Source organism: Anguilla rostrata, chromosome 1 (genome assembly GCF_018555375.3).
Source record: "Anguilla rostrata isolate EN2019 chromosome 1, ASM1855537v3, whole genome shotgun sequence".
Taxonomy (NCBI): Eukaryota; Metazoa; Chordata; class Actinopteri; order Anguilliformes; family Anguillidae; genus Anguilla; species Anguilla rostrata.
The window spans coordinates 20,991,588-21,009,540 of NC_057933.1; the positions used below are offsets into that span (position 1 = coordinate 20,991,588).

The following is a 17,953-nucleotide window of genomic DNA, read 5'->3' on the forward strand; positions in this document are numbered from 1 at the left end:
CCTGGCAAAGAGTAATAAATTGCTTGTTAAATACTTCCTTCAAGAGGCACAGCATCCATTGAGACCGCTAGAAAAGCCAGAAGTCTGTGGAGGATCTGGGGAAGACAACTGCCTGCAATTTCATCTCATCATTTCCCAGCAGAGCATAAACAAAGTCTGCCAGTATTATAATGAACTTTTAAAAAATGAGACACAACTGCGTAATGAAGTTGCAGAACACACACTGAGACACAGTGTTCCAGCCATTCTCCAGCAGATCATCAGCTTCAGCGATGAAAGAGAAACAGCCTGCAAACATCACAAGATTAGTTTATTCAATAAAGTGTGGGTTTTTGGAAGCCCTTTAATTTTTCCACAGGGAGCAAATGAACAAAAGCTCAGTAGCAGAGGAACGATTTTACCTTAACAACAATTCTGTATTTCCGGTCAGTTTGTTTTGTAGCATGCATAAAATTTCTCAGATTAATATGTCAGATTAACAAAATCTACCAGTTTTCTTGTGTGGAGGGATAGTAAAACGTAAACAATGAGTCCTACTACCATGCTAGTGCTTTCTTTGAAAAGCTGTGAGCAGAGGGGAAGAATTCAGAGGCACTAATATCTTACAGAGGTGGCTTCTGCGTGCTGAAAATGCTCTGGCTGCTGCAAATTTTAGGAACACAATAACGAGAGGTGAATCAAGTGCCTATTTCTTTATTGACCTCCAGTGAAGTCACAAAATAAAAATGCTGGGCCCAATCAAGGAAAGGGCTTTCCAATCCCTCAGTCACCAAAGCTTCCCAGTAATATGTAAGACATACATTACTCTTAATGAAGATCACGCAGCTCTAAAAACAGCTGTCGAGGGAGTGAGGATTAAGTCAAATATGCTTATTTTCTGAATCCAGCGGTTCCAACATCCATGCCCTTGTTAAGATTTTCAGCACTCTGAATACTGCTGTTGTGTGCCAGAACCCCACACTTAACCCACATATAAAATATGTTTCAGGTGATTTAATTCCAAAAGTCTGCCAATATTATAATGACCTCGAAAGGATATTTTAAGAAATGAGACAAAACTGCGAAACGAAGTCACAGAACACACAGTGAGATGTGTGCTACAATGAGATGCGTGCTGTAACAATGTTCCAGCCATTCAGCTGATCATCAGCTACAGTGGTGAAAAATACAGTATGTTATTCACATAACCCACATATAAAATATATTTAAATACATTTTACTACACATTAAATATATTTTTCATGATTTAATATGATAATAATTATTGAAAATGACAATTATTAATTAAATTGCCAAATGTTTTGATGGGTCAGTCTACAGTAACCTGGTGGAATTAATAATTAAGTCAAAACAAACTATATCAGCTCTTAAGGTTAAATCATTTAAGTAAATAAGAAGCCGTTAATTAGAATAATGAGTTTAAATCATACATTCTTTATTGAATGTGTGTTCACTATGAGACCAAACATTAATATATTAGGAGGTAATACAGCTCAGCTATTGAATACAAGACAGAAATTTACTCCTTTTTGTAACAACAGAAGTGATGGCTATAAATACCAACTGACAGGCCTCAACCAGTTCTACATGGACATTAGGACTTTCGGTTGTTGATTTCAGTAAAATATCATGGACTGGCATTCATCCATCCATCCATTATCTATACCCGCTTATCCTGAGCAGGGTCGCGGGGGTGCTGGAGCCTATCCCAGCGTGAATTTGCCACAAGGCAGGAATACACCCTGCACAGGCCGCCTATCTATCGTAGGGCACACACACTCATACCTATGGGCAATTTACAGTCTCCAGTTAGCCTATCTGCATGTCTTTGGACTGTGGGAGGAAACCGGAGTACCCGGAGGGAACCCACGGGGACACAGGGAGAACATATAAACATGCAAAGACCATCTTGCCGTGAGGCGACAGTGCTACCCACTGCACCACCGTGCCACCCGACATTCACACTAGCTTTGTGTTCTGATGTTTCTTCAGAGACAACTCTGCAGGAGATGAGACCCATAGATGCATGCCAACATTTAGGGTATCAGGGTGACTTTTAATTGCCCCAAGATTATTTCCTTTGATGTTTGTTGGGGAGTGGGGGTTGGGGGGCAGGCTGCATTTTTAGGAAAAAAATGAATATTATATGAACCCTGAACAAATTTTCCCTATCCAATAACATTGTTTCCCTCTCAAGGGTCATAATCACTAAATACCCGACACAGCAGAGTGCCTTTTAAGTGGATTTAGGGGATAGTTAAAACTAGGTGGCTGGGGGTGGGGAGAGGGGGCCAATTACTCTAAGAAAGATCTTGAGATTGAGAAGGTCAAGGTGATGAACAGATGATACCACCAAAGCTCATGACCACTGGGGCTTCTGGTCCACAGGAGGAAGATTAACTTCATTAACAACAAGGTGTGCAACACAAGCGCCACTTTGAACTCTCTGCTTGTCCAGGAAATAAGCAGAATATTCTTCAGAACGGTGGAAATAAAGCATTTCCTTTAATAAGGTAAAGAAGCCAGGGCAAATGAGAAAAATCTGACTGAAGACATATTGTACTGTATCTAAACTCACTTATTCGTTTAACTGTAAGAGCAGGCCAAGAATGTGATTAAACTTTTATCACAGCATAGCACTTACAGTATGTTCTTTTGAAACACTTTTATAAACAAGATTTGAGCGAGTTAATCACATTCTCCTAAGGAAATTGCATGAATTTGAAATTGAATTTGAAATTCCAAGGGATAAAGAAGTTTGTTTCACTTTTGGTCAATCACCAAAATTAAAGTGTCAGCCATCACCTAGAAACATGCATAGCCATTTATGAAAGCCATATCCTGGTATGCACAGCATACTTTAGTAGGCCTACATTTATGTCCCATTAAAATCTGTGTGAATTTATTGGGGTTTGTGCAGAGTAGTACTCTAGTACTCATTACTTTACATGCTACCTCAACATAATAAGTAGTATGTTTCGATCATTTAGAGATGATAAATTCTGATAATGCATTTCAGTGATCCAGACAGTACAGTATAGTTTACATTTTAGCCACCCCCATTATCAGTGCCATCATATACTGTACTTTTCAGGTTGCCTTGCCTTTAAGGTTTTAATTATATATTATTTCCTGGAGCTGGTATTTCTTTACAAGGAAAGTTGGAGCTGAATAAATGAATGAATACAACATATTTGGCTTCTCTCTGCTGACTATTATTATGCAGTAATATACCATTTTTGAGAATATTTTTGAGAAGACCAAATTAAACCCATCATGTATGATGGATGCAGTCTATGTTGTTTGCAAACATATTACATACACCTGTAGAGCTATGCCATCTTTGCTTTGGGGATTACGTGTCAAGATAAGCTGGTGAAGGTAGACTGCAGGTAACCACAGAAGTTGGGGAAACTGCCAACTGAATCTTCTTCTCTGGTCAGCACCTTATCAGCCCACTGTGGTCAATTATGCAGCATCTCGTGGGATGCCACAGTCAGAGCTTTCACAGTCAGGATTTGATTCTGCATCACATTTCCCATCACTCCACTCAAGTGCTTTATCTGGATGTGCCACCGAGGAGGACCGTATGAGTCCCTAAAACAGATGCATCACTCAGTAGCCCAAACTGCAACTGATGTTTTTTCATAATAATTGAATTGAATTACAGGGTACTGTCTGTTTAGTTTTTTATCCCAGCACAGTGCTTTGCATTGATATCATGTATATGCAGTCATATTTCCCTTCAATGCATTCTGTGCATTTGAGTAGGTATGTTTTGAGTAGATGCACATATAGAACTTATCCTGTTTAGCCCACTGTTACAGAGTGTCTTTCTTAAAGTGATTCTTTTTCCTCAAAACATTTATGTTACGGCCAACTGGTACACCAGGTCCAATAATTTATATCTGCAAATAAAGGTAGGCTTCGTAAGATAAAAACCGAGTGTGTTTCTCAAACTTCTATTTTTAGAAAGTCAGAGTTCTTGTTTCTAAATTCGATGAGTCATTCCTTTTTCTTTTTTTTCACTAGCAATTGTTGCAAGGGCCATCAAGGTAAACGCACTGGAAGTCTAAATCTTCATTTTCCACAACAGAAAGTGCTTATTACATAAATTAATCATAGAGGGTTTTTCAAGAAGCCAATGTTTTCAGTTAAATTGAAGAGCACACATATGGTAACTATAATATAAAAGGTGACAGACCTATTGATGACATGCTGTTATTCAGCCATAAGTGCAATACAGAGGTCAGTCTCAACAGTGAAAACAACCACCGAAGTTCACTTTAGCGCAGAGTACAACATTCATTCTTGACTGCATAGCAGAGCTAGTATACTGTATATGCTAAAATCTTTAAAAGCTAATTTTAATACAGAATTATTTAAGGTCATGGAGATATTATTTAATTTTAGAAACCTGTCTGGTGGCAAAACTCACAAAAAGGTAAAATGCCTTGTCATACAATCTTGAAAGTTTTGCTACTGTAGCACAATCTAACACAATAAACCATTAAGTAGAGCACATTTTTAATGGGTTCCTTTCTAGAACAGGGAGTCACACTCTTACTTAATGGGGAGATGGTAACTGTTGTATTAGCTTAAGGTAAAACATTAGGCTTCCTTTTGTTCCACCGTCTACAGTGTATTTCAAGTTCATAGAGGGTACATGAGCATTGTCATTACCAGGACCAGGACTAAACCAAGCTAAATACGGAAATGTTTAAACTGATCTTCACCACATTTGCTTTAATTACCACATGTATAAATTTCATGTCAATTAAGACCTTAAATTAGTCTGGCATACTTAGCACACTGATGCCATGCAAAACCATTTCTAAACATGAATTATAACCAAGAAACCAAATGCCAACGAGTTAATATACCCTAATACTGAAAATGAACACATGAAATGGCCTTAGTCTAACTAGTTCCCAAGGAAATTGCCATTGTGGACTTTCAAGACACTTTTTCATTATTTTGAAGAAAGTTTGTAACTATTTAAAATCTAGCTGCTATTGTGGCCAGAATATACAGAACAGGCAGAAGTTTCCCGAGGCTCCCCTTTGTCATCCCATTTGACCTACATGTAATTCAAGGTTATTATACGCTGGCAGATAGTTTAGGCTGCTGAAGCCCAGCACAAAGGAAATTCCACAGCTGTATTTCTGGTGTTTCTGGAAAGTTGCAACTCATAAAGTTGTTAATTACTTTTTATTACAAGACACCAGAACCAACCAGACGAGAAAGTGTTTTCGCCAGCAAGGAAGGCAGGACAGCATATGGCATCCAGGAAACCATTCTTTCATTTTTTTGTCCTTAGATAAATTGATCACCAGGTTTATTCACTCGTAAATTAACATGAGTATGAATTATTAATAACGTGAATGGATTAATAAATCAATTAATGAATATGACTGGGAATTTGAATGTTAATTTGGGTATAGAAGAGAGAGGATAACACAGGGCGTAGCTCCAGTCACCTTTAATCTCTTTATTGCAAATAGTCAGATGTTCGTTCACTTTAACAGTCAGGAAAAGCTTCTTGCCAGCCAGCCAAATAAAATAAAAAAAATGTTTTTATTCTGCAAAGTAGTTAAGACTTTGTGTTCCTGTTATTTTTCAGGTCACAACACACATGTTAAAGACATTCCTGCAGAAAGAAGTATGAGTGTGTTCTGGCCCAGTTTATAACATAGCTGGAAAGTTGTGATTTAAGGGGGGGGGGGGTTAAAAAAGAAACATTGTAAAAACATTGCTACAAAGTTATTATTCACCCCATCCTTAGACAACTTCACTGCAGCATTGTTTATTAAAAAATGTGCAGGAATGTTTTGCAGTAGCTGGCTTCAATCAGATCATCTTTTTCTAGATTTTCACCCTCAGGCACAGTTTATTATGCCACACTCAGCTCCTACAGAGTGCCACAGAAACAGCAGGTTAACATCTTTAATTTCAGTCTCTTTGTTTCTTTCTTTGGCAGAAACCCCTGACTGAAAGACTATAAAACTCAGCCGTGCGGTGAGCTTCTGGCAAAAATCTAAAATTCATTTGATTCTTTAAGTTGGCCTCTGACAGACATTTTAACCTGATTTGATCTTGCACGATTTGTTAGAAGCAGAATTACTTGATCCTATACATAAACAAATCTTTTTTATTTCTTTTTTTTTACAAAAAAAATATTAATTTTACCTCACAGCTAATCAGTCTAATGAGAAGAATTGTGCACTTCTAAGACTCTCAGTAAACCTCATGTAAACAACCCAAATGAAGCAATTATTTAGTTTTTGATCTTCAGAGTCATGAATCTCACCGAGAATGCTGCTACTCCGCTCACCTACAACCTACCTAAATATTCCCAATGTTATCCCCCCTTCTCCCTTCCCTCCATTGGATGACATCACGCCCAGCCATAAATTTAATAAAGGCTAAGCCTACAGACTATCATATTTAATATCTCAAGAACCATAAGGCCAGAAATGATCTTTTTCATGCCATAAATGAGCACAAATGCTATGTGTACTGTTAATATATGGTTAAAATAATGCTCATTCCAGTAAGAGCCGTGTGCTTTGCGCAGGCTATGATCTTGTAGGCACAGTATGAAAAAGTCACAAATTTAGCAATCGGCCGTATGGTGGGCTGTGACCTGCGTTGTAGATGCGGTCTGAGCAGGCGGGAGGCCCCAACTGCACCAAAATTGCAGTGCGCTGCTCGATCTTGACTGAAATACCGCCAGTAGCAGTTTTCCTCCCACTTCGGTGTACAGTGAGTCATGAATTTATCAAACAGCTCTGGCGTGTCAAAATCCACAACGAATATACCACTTTGTCAGTGTGATGGCTCACAACATGCCATGCACCAGCCAGAAAATACAGCGCTAAGAGTCCTTTCCCACCTATAGTTTGCTTTGGTCCACTTGATGGTAAAGTTGTCATTTTGTTGCATTTTTCATCACCGTTCATTTCACAGTAAAATGTCCAGTGTTAATTCAACTCTAACAGAGTACCCTCAAGTCAAGTTTGGACCATGTATACTCTGCAGGAGTTTATTTAACACAGAACATTTTACTGTGTAGGTTTCCCACTTCCCAATTTGAAGAAAAGTCATTTGTTTACTGGACAGATATTTGGCAGGGTAAACTCATAAAAGAGCAATTTATGATTCTGATCCAGGAACAATTCTGGAGCATCAATCACATGAACCAGGGGGTGATTATGCTTTCCCACTCATCAAAATGAACCATGGCAAGGAGATAAACAAACTGGGCTCTGGAACAAACTCTCCAAACATAAGCAGCTTGAAAAGATGGTACTGCAACCTTAGTTGGAAAATAAATACAATATTTATCTAAAAGGATAGTTGTGTTTTTGCATACTACAATATGAAAATAAAGACATGACACCACATAAAGAAGAGAATGTGTTCATTGGTAATCCAAGATAATTAAAAAATCAAGTTTGAGTTTTGATAATTGCTTCTTTTGATCACCATTGATTCAACTGAATTATGCAAGGAAGAATAAGGATAGTATATAGTATTTAGTCTTCATTCTTATTAGTATGTTAGAAATAGTATTATAGAAAACTTGAATTCATCTAATTGGAATTTCCGCTTTACAAAATTAAGAAAGTGTTCATTTCTGTTTGATTTTACAAGACGCTATATGGTGTAATTTTCTGTTTGCCATTAATAAAAAATATTTTGAATATGGCTCAGAAAATTCTGCAGTAATATGTGTTGCTCGCAATGCAATTGAAGCTTAATGTCTCAATAGATTCTCTTATTGGATATTTAACAAGATAATTGGTTGAGATAAAACTCTAGGATTAGTGTGATTAATGAATATTCCAGCAAACCCAAATTCGTCCGTCAGCCTGCCAGACAGGGAAGCGTGATTCATCACTCCAGAGAATGCATCTCCACTGCTCTAGAGCCCAATGGCAGTGTGCTTTGCACGACTCCAGCTGACGCTTAGTAATGTGCACGGTTATTGTAGATTGTAGGCTTGTGTACGGGTGCTTGGCCATGGAAACCTATTTTGTGAAGCTCTTGATAAACTGTTCTCGTGCTGACTTTGTAGGTAGTTAGGAACTCTGTAGTGAATGTTGCAACCGAGGACAAATGATTTTTTCATGCAACACGCTTCAGCACTCAACGGTCCTGTTCTGTGAGCTTGTGTGGCCTCCTACTTCACGGCTGAGCTGTTGTTGCTCCAATACATTTCCACTTCACAATAACAGCAAATACAGTCAACTACGGCAGCTCTAGCAGAGCAGAAATTTGATGAACTGACATGTTGGAAAGGTGACATCCTATGAGAGTGCCATGTTGAAAGTCACTGAGCTCTTCAGTCTTCTACTGCCAATGTTTGTAGGCTTAATTTTATGCACCTGTTAGTAATGGGTGTGGCTGAAATAGCCAAAACCACTCATTAGAAGGGGTGTCCACATACCTTTGGAAATGCAGTGTATGTCTGGGGATCGTTTTATCTGTTTGTGTTGCCTCTATGTCTAATTATGGTATTCACTATCTATAGCTATGACAGTCATTGAAGTAGCATAGCAATGCTATAATAGCAAGGCTAACTGGACATGTCAGTAGTAAAGTGAGCTTGCATAGCTACTATTAATCTTTTTGATTCAACATAACTTCATTGGTGTTCTAATAAAAGCTACCCACATAGAGGGTGTGTTGCTGTAATTCAGGGTTTCAGGCAAGTTTGATAAGTGGAGTTTCTTGCATACGTTTCTTTACCCCATTACAACCCCAATATTTGTATTTTGAAGCTAATGGAGCAGATGTCAGGCTAGCTATCTAGGTAGCTTTGAATGGTTCTCTGCCTCCACAGTGTGCATTAAAATCATACAGTATACCACACACTTCATCGTGGATAATGCTTTTGTATAAGCATCATTACGCACTGGCTGCTACCTACTTGCAGTAATATTGCTAACTTTGCTGTTGCTGGCAAGTTGCATTAGTTAGCTAACACGTCAACTGACTGCACTAAACAACATAAAAATAAAAACCTTTTTTTATTTGATCAAAGCAAGCTTACTACAATTTGAGTCATTTTTCAGTAAATCGGAATGACCTATTCAGATATCGCTGCCAGGATACACAATCTAACAATGCTAATTTGACAATATCTCACTTCCTCCACCTTCAACATCACAAAATATGACGTAGGTGCTCATTCCGAAAATTTGGGAAGCGAGCCAAAAAGAGTACGCCATTAGATATTCTGGGGCTTATTTCTTGCCTTTATTTCAATAAGACTTTTTAATGTTGTGAATCATGAAATAGGACATTTGGCTGGTGTATTTTATTTTTTTATAATATCTCTTGCTTACCCTTAAGTGGCTAACTGAGTTAACCTGATAAGTTTGTTGTCTTTTTGGGATAAACCTGGGATTTTTGGTTTCGCAAGTGTGATTCATCTCCCCTTTATAGCAGAGCGGGACTCATATTCATATTCCCGAGTAAGTAATTAAATCCTAATTCACATTTGTGAAATGGAGTAAGCCCGAATTTAATGGACAAGATTATTTTATATGATATGCATTAAATTATTTTGGATTGTTTAAGCGACATACGTGAAACCAAGTCCTGGAGTGAGTAATATCCTTGGCTAGCGGGCAGTCATACGATGAACAGATTGTATTGTTGGCTATGTCTTCTGATGGAGAACCCATCAACTACAGGCCTCACAGCAGCTATGAAGATTATCATCCAACTTGTAAAGTGAGTGGAACCCTCCCACAGGCAGAAGAGAAAAAATGAAGTCTCGAATAGACTTAATTTTTTTCTGTGTTTTTATGAACTCCAGATTTTCTCGTTCTTTTTTTTTTTCTTTTAAAATAGGAGCGTGTTCAACAACCCTCTAAAGCCGGCCTGCTTTTTGTTACATCTTACACTCCTGATAAATACTCTCCATACTATCTTCTGCATTAGGTCTGTATAGTGAATCCAGAAACAACAACCGGATTAAATAATATAAAGTAATTAAGTCATTTCTTTGTTTTTAAATAATCTTGTTTCTGCTTCATGTTTCATGTTTCTTGTTTGATCACAAGAATGTAGCGAGAGTAGAGAGAATTTTACCCAACTGGTGTAAAATAACATGATGCGGTAGGTTGGTTTTTCTCTGGTCCTCCACAACTTTTTGAGATGCCAGCCACCTCTGGTATTCACAATTCAGAACAAGGTAACCCAAAAAAAGAACCATTTGTTCCACCAAAGATCCGGATAAACTATAGCCTTGTTAAGAGAGAGAGAGAAAAAAAAGCATTCCGTTCCCATGGCTATTGTAAAGTTATTTTCTCTCCAGCTTCCATAATAAACAGCTCTGCTTTTTTTTCTTTTCTTTTTTTTTTTTTTGTAATGACGATGCAAATTTGAGCTGCCAAATTCTTGTGCCGAATCAGTCTATCTGCTTCAAAAGATTCCTTTTCTAGTTCCCCACAGCAGCCCTCTGGGTGATTGTGTCATTCTTTTAGCATAGCATGTGCATCTTGACCTCGAGTCCCCTTTACTGGCATGGCAGCCAGCAGAATAGGCTGGAAGGTTTTCAAATGACTGATTAAGGTACTTAGTTTGCAGCTGTTGCAGCCAGCCAGCCTTTTGTCTTCCCTGCTGAAAGCAGCATAGTCAGATATTCAGATTCCCCACACAAGGACCCAGTGCAAAGTATTTCATTAACATGTTCATTTTGAAGTGTTCAAAATATTATATTTTCAACAATGTTTTGTGATTTTATATTTGAGCCAATATTTCAATAATGTTACTGATTTTTTTTACGTTAAAAGCACAAAAAGACAGAATCGCGATGATTAGCAAAAGTCACTAACTATCTTACGTTGTATGATCAATAAAGTATTTAATTAGATGAAATCAGTGTTTTCTCGTGGAGTGCAGTAGGAATGATGCACCAGTCAACATTAAAGCAGGCATTTACGTCATCATATGAAAAACCCTGACATACGTACACATATGAAATAAAAATGCATTTAAAATGGTTTCATTTTTCCTATTTAGCATTTGTACAAACACAAAATGACATTAATGGATACTAACACCTTTTTCATTGAGGCCTAATTGCATTGCAATGTTGCTGCAAGCTACGCAATACCACGCCCAAATAGATATTCGCCGTGACCTAAGTTTGGCTGACTGACACACAGTTTGTGCACCGCCGGCCTAAACAAGAACTTGCTAGCCAAGCAAGAGCATCAATGGCAATTATTATAAGCAGTTTAGTAGAATGCTGGAGGAATTACACGGATCACATCTCTCTCCAGTGAACGACTTCTGATGAGAGCATTGCGGGAATGCCGTGCTTGGTGCAAATCCCGGGTAGCTCATAATGATTTCACGACCCAATAGATATCTCCCGTGACCTCAACTTGGGTCGCGACCAACAGACCAACCGCTGCTTTAGAGCGTAGTTCTACATAATATAACAAAGCAAACATTTATTTTGACAAGTGACCATTTAACGCATGAACTATGAATGAATTTCAATTATAGCAATTTTCTATCCAATGAGAAAAATGCCTCCCTTTGTGATTTGCACCAAGAATTTTTCCAAGAATCCCCCAAAAGAGCAGGAACAATCACACATTATCTGCATGAATGCTCACCACACAATGGACAGTGGTCATAACCAGAAAGGTCTGCCAGTTCTTCATTCATGAAATCTTTTACAACTTATTCTATCACACCCATAACCACACATGTGTGTATATATGTATATTCACTGTTTATGAAAGGCTTCCATAATGACAACAGCACAGCAAGCATACACGAGGAAAATAGATGAGCAAATGGGTTTTCAAATGTTGCTTTCCTTGGGACAATTACCAGACAATATTAATATGTTGAACAAAATGCAACATGCATCAGCATAATTTCTGAGATGCAAACAACGATTTAGGCATTGATGAGAAAGATTTTACTAGTGATATTAAATGAGCGAAAAATGGACCCCGAGCATGTTTGAGGTCATAAGAGGTCACAGGAACAAGCTGTTCCACCACAAAGTTTGAAACTTTTGGTTTGTTTAAACCAAGGGTACATGGAGTGCTGAGCCTGTCTAGAAGAGAATAACAGGGTAATAAAGCTGACAAATACAGCAGCTCCAAAAACAGGTGAAAATAACAGACAGCAATCTGTTAAAATGTCAAATTAATATAATGTAGGGTTTTTATCAGAAACAAAATAGGCCACAGCTCATGCTAGGAATGCTCTCTCCAGATGAGCTTTATGAGGGGTGCTATCCACTTTTAAATCCACCAAATATTAAAGGCATCTTTGTATATTTACAAAGCAAGAACATGAGCAAAGAGACAAGGATTTCAATTTAACAACTGATTGTCTGACTTGAGCAAGAGCTGGCAGGTAGGTTTCAATCCTGTATGAGAGTTGGGAACTCCTGCTTAAAGCTGATTACCAAGTGAAAATGCACGGATCACACGAAAGGATATTAAACATAGGCAAAAACACTCTTTTGACATCATGACTTAAGAAATTAATTATTTTTGCCAAACAGACCTTTTTAGATGCTCCATCTATTCCTAAACATTTAACTAAATATTATTCATAGCATGGGCTGTCACTATTAGTAAATGATTAATAACTGATTATAATTTTTGATTATAATTATATTTTTAAACAATTTGGGGGGAAATCTGAACATAAAAAGTAGATTCAACCATCAAAACACCAAAATCCCCGAAACAAGGCACAGTAGTACAATCCAGCCTAATTGTACATAATGCAAATTGTAACATATAGTCAACATGCACCTTCATGCATCACTCTTCGTTCAGAATTTTTATTCAATGAATACACGGACAGATGTTTTCTACTTGGATGGTTGTGCAGTTCATACTCCCTTATTAGTGCAGAAAAAGGCAAATATGTTTGCAAAAGACATTCTGGTTTTTATGGTATTCTGAGGTGCATTTGAAGTAGAACCAAAGACAGACCCAGTGCCAGTCAGCTAACTACCAGAACACAGAACACAGCTGGCTACAAGGGATACAAATTGAAGTAAACTACTTCTTGGGTCAAAAACTAAGCATTTTTACAAACACCCAGAGGACTTTTGTAACAGACTCAAGAAGAATCCATGTGGGAGAGCCTTCCAAAAATCTTTGAGGTTTCTTAATGGAATAAGCAATTACAATATTGTGCCAATAGCAGCACAACAAAAATGTGCTAGTAACCTTGTGTGCGGGTGGGGGTGGAGAGGATCAAATGTAGGAGCAAAAAAAATGCACCACTGCATTCAACACAATGTTTGAATTACAACAAGCCACAAAAAAGACCTGAAATGAACTGTGGTATCACATAACACCACCTTCACATTTACCAGAAATATGAAACAATAATATGGATTTCACTGTTATGCAAGACCTGTCAAAATAAATAACGATTTCATTTAGAAGTTTGATTTCACTCAAGAATTTTGGAACACTGTACTGCAAACACTGGAGACTAACCAATCATATTGTTGTTCATTTTATTTAAATACTGTACAAAGACCCAAATGTAATGGCCTGAAAACAGTTGAACAACGCACTGTACGTCATGCACTTCATTTTGAACAAAGTTGCCAACAGCTGAATTCTCTCACTGTTGATCATGGCAGATGAGCTATTGACAATTGCAGAAGGACTTGAAAAAAATGCCTGATATTTCCCGACAAGGACTCCTGATATAATAACAGATAATTATTTTAACCGTAGAATATTATCTGTGAGTTTTCCATTATTGAATAGCACTTCATCATAAAGGCAACTTGGTTGATTTGGTCAAACCCAGGGTTAATTCATGGGAAGAAGTGCATTTATAAACTGCTCTCTAGTGCTATACAGTACATAAGCTCATAAAGCACAATTCTTGAAAATGATAACAGAATGCTATGCAGTTATTAAAAGCAAATACATAATCCATCTCCTTAGTCACCAGGTAATTTTGTACATCTATTGTATTTTAAATTATATTCATGAGTACTGTAAGCTTTCACCTTATTCTGAAAGTACAGTGATAGCAGGGGATATCAAAGTGCTCAGAATGCCATATCCGCAAGTGGAGTAAAACTCAAAGGGGCGCTGCTCGACTAATATTATATTGACGGTTTACTTGTCTAGGGCTCACCGGTTCTGGGAACCAGGCCGTGGCAGTGATAACATCGAAGAGCTTATAATAACAGTCACAGTGGAAAAGAAAATTGCCCGGTGTATTTTTGACACTCAGGACATTTGGCAGCTACGTATTCTGATCAATAGCCTCAAGATACACAGTGAGATTAGACACTGCCCACGGGTCACAAATAATAATAATACCATTTGGTAACTATTTGCCAATGCCAAAATATACAACCAACCGAAAAGGTTCATTATTTATTGCTGTCAGAGGAAGAAAATGTAATTCCGTTCAATTCCATTTTCTTCACATAGCACTTTTTACAGAGACACAGTCATAACAACGTTTTACAGGAAAATATATGATAGGTTAAAAAAACTCAATCTCAGGCAGAACCCAACATACTCTACTGGCCAGTGTGGTGTCAGTTATGAAAAGGAAGTAGGTCTATTGTATACATTCTACCTGTGTAACTGTCATTTGAGACACACTTCATTTCACTGGTGGCCTGTTCAGGAAATCCAGCTCATTAAGGCCCTAGTCAATCTATTAGATACACAAATTTGTCAATCCACTGTCAATATAGAGGTGTCCTTCAGCTCTAATCTTATGGCCAATCTGCTCCCATGCAATGTGTTGTGAAACACATTACATTTTTAATGGACAGAATGTATGTAGCCACCTGAAACCCAAAGAATCAGTCTCTGGCCCATGCTCATGTCATAACAATCATATGCACTTGTGTGTGCCATGTGTCAAAGGCATGTAGCTACATAAAGTATGTGTCATTGCTATTATAATTATCATTTCATAAGTTGATAATGAACTGGTAAAAATGTTTATGTGTCGGGGCCATGCGCTGTCATTTGTAATAATGTGATGAGTAATAACAATTCCAACGACAGTGTCATACTAGCCAGTTTTTTTTCCTGAAATATATTTTACCAATTAATGCAGGTGGTGCATATATTGTGGGCCTAATTCATATACTTCTCTGAGTAACATGGGATTTCCACAACTTTAATGAAAAAAGAGGAAGCCTGCCTACTATCATTGGTCTCACACCTTCAAGCCCCGCCCAACATGAATATCTAGCACGCCTCAACATGTTTTAAGCACCCATTTGATGTCTGTCTTGGCCACGCAGATTTTAAATGGAATCCAGATAAGTAAGTGACTTGAATATGTATTCCGTGGAGTAGAAAATACTTTTAAAATACTGAAATCAAGGAACGTCTACATTCTGGGGCTGGATCTGTTATGTTGTTGTGCTGGACTCTGCTTGCCTTTGAATTTGTCTTGACCATAGCAAGGACTTGTTGTAATTTTGACCCAAAAAAACTATTATCAATGTTTATTCGGCCTCCAGTAACCTGTTACCCTGCAAAAAAGTAAACAACAAATGGGAAATAAATTTGAGAGATAGTAGAAGAACACATCAAAAGCAAACATAAATAAAAACAATCAGGCAGAAAATGTAGGGATCGGCGTCTATTTGTATGTGTGTGTGTGTATGTATATACAGCCTATCCCAGCGTGCATCGGTCAAGAGGCAGGGTTACAGGCCGCAAATCTATTTCAGGGCTATATATATATACCCCCCACACACACACACACACACACATGCACACACACACACACACACACACACACACAAATATTTGTATAGTCTTACTCATGTTTCATTGCGTAAATCACTGATATACCCAACTGGATCTAGGCCCTCATCATCACTTTTCAGTTCTTGACAAGTTGACGAGCCCTTTCAGTCTGCTTCTCATTAGCAGTCATGACTCAGCTCGATGCAACACTCTGAATCGTGAAATTACTTTTCTCAACTTTATGTTTTGAGTATTAAATGAAACATCTTGATTACGAGAGAGTGAAGGTCAGAGGATCTTTCTTACCTCAGATGCCTTACATTAAGGCAAGAATAAAAGAGGAGTGATTTTAGTCTGGAATTATTATGAAAGCCTCAAGATCATCTTAATAAAAACAGAAACCCAGTCGGCTCCCAATATCGCAGGTATTCAGTACTTTACTACATACTTATGTGCAAGTATGTAAAAAGTGTAATACCCGTTCAGATTTTTTACTTAGTGTAAAAGACAAAGCATTGTAATGAATAGACTGAATGTCCCCCAGGAGTTCATTTCAGTGGTTTGGTGCTGTTCCCATTGAGTGGCAAGATTGGCATGAATATACTGACTCCACATCTCTTGCTTTTTGTGAGTCAGAAAGAAATTAGACGTGAGGAAACTGAAAGAAAAAAAAACTTTTTAAAAACGCTGCAAAAATAGCAAAGATTTATAGATTTGTGGCTTTATCTGTATTTTAACTTTATTATATTTTTACCCAATTTCTCTGGGAGAAAGCAGTAACATTTACTACATGGAAGAAAAAAAAACAGTTTCATAAATGAATCAGAGAGAGACAGTAAGCAAGATAACATAGTGATCCTGTGTGTCACTTGGCTGTTGCTGAGATACAGGAAGCCCGCTGGCAAGTTCATTCAAGTTGAACAGGAGCTGTGCAGCAGTGTGATTCAGGGGAGGGGGTGGGTGAGGGCAGGCTGGGAGAGAATCAAAGGATTATATAAAATATTGTTTGAGAAATATATCAGGGGAATGAATCTACATGAAGGGGAAACAGCATCGATGGTCACTGTAAAATGTTTCTTTGGTGGCAGACTTGCTGATATACTATTGGTAGGGTTTCTGGATCGCTGCCATTCCTATAAGTATGCGGGAGGCATTAGCTGTTTTTCCAGTTCCTCGCTGTCCTCAGATGAACTAAGCACCGCTGCCAAGAATCCGGCACAGTTTATAGAAGGTAACTGGGTTAGAAGCCAACAGTGTATTTCAGCGACAAAAAGACGGAAAGGTAAGCAGATTTTTTTTAAATAATCCTTTGTCAGCAGATATTCAGGAAGCAGTTATGACTGAAAAGGTAGAAGAAGGGCAGAGGGAGGGCGGTGGGCAGATAAAAATGGAATTCGGTGGCGTTAATGAGGAGATCCTTAAAAAAAAGGAAACGTAATCCCCAATGTGTCAGAGACGGGATCCTTACGTGCACTTTGGCGAGACTAGCGCTGCCAGCGATCGAGCGGTGTAGTAAGACCTCACAGAAATCAGGCATGGCGTCAGAAAGGAAATGTGAGATATGCAGTCCGCCGGGAAGCCTGTCAGCTGCAGCTGTGTACACGTCAACCTTGTCGTTCTCATGCTGCAAAAAAAGAAACAAATCACAGCACCTCTGCTTGCGCGAAAGGAGGGGGTTTATTCAGCACAATGCATCATTTCAAATATTTGAAAGGAGAGAGAGAGAGAGAGAGAGAGAACATAGGGCAAAACTCAGATCTAGGTCTTGGCAGGGATAAAGGAGCAAGGAGTAGCAATACAGTTTAGAATGAGTCCCTACCATCCCCACGCACCTGAATGATGTAAAGAGGAAATTCTAGAGGACATCCACACATGAGAGGATTGCCTTTTCAAGGCTCCAGACAGAGAGGGAACATTCTGTTCAAGCTCATCACCAGATGGGGTGTCAATGTTAATTTTCTCTACATGTAATGCAAAGGCTGCACATTCAATTTGTATGTAGGGAAACACGTAATAAGAATTGTACTAAATGTAATAATAATAATAATAATAATAATAAGGGGATTTCTAAAGACACTGGCTGTAGGAACAAAATGAAAAACAGGAAGCCAAACATTCTTATATTTATTTTATTGAGACAAAGAGTATGTTTTGGAACAGATGGTGCCGTCATCATAAATAGTATTGCAACCATGTGTATA

At 38.1% G+C, this 17,953-nt stretch overlaps 2 long non-coding RNA genes across 2 annotated transcripts in view; one reads left to right on the forward strand and one right to left on the reverse strand.

Annotated features, from left to right (window-relative positions):
• Positions 1-16,584: 16,584 nt before the first annotated feature.
• The window catches only part of LOC135251792 (uncharacterized), a 37,583-nt gene continuing 36,214 nt past the window's right edge, over positions 16,585-17,953 (reverse strand). Inside the window, exon 3 of the long non-coding RNA XR_010329206.1 lies at positions 16,585-17,376. This is a non-coding gene — a long non-coding RNA (uncharacterized LOC135251792). The remainder of the gene's footprint in view (positions 17,377-17,953) is intronic.
• The window catches only part of LOC135251782 (uncharacterized), a 43,583-nt gene continuing 42,342 nt past the window's right edge, over positions 16,713-17,953 (forward strand). Inside the window, exon 1 of the long non-coding RNA XR_010329202.1 lies at positions 16,713-17,034. This is a non-coding gene — a long non-coding RNA (uncharacterized LOC135251782). The remainder of the gene's footprint in view (positions 17,035-17,953) is intronic.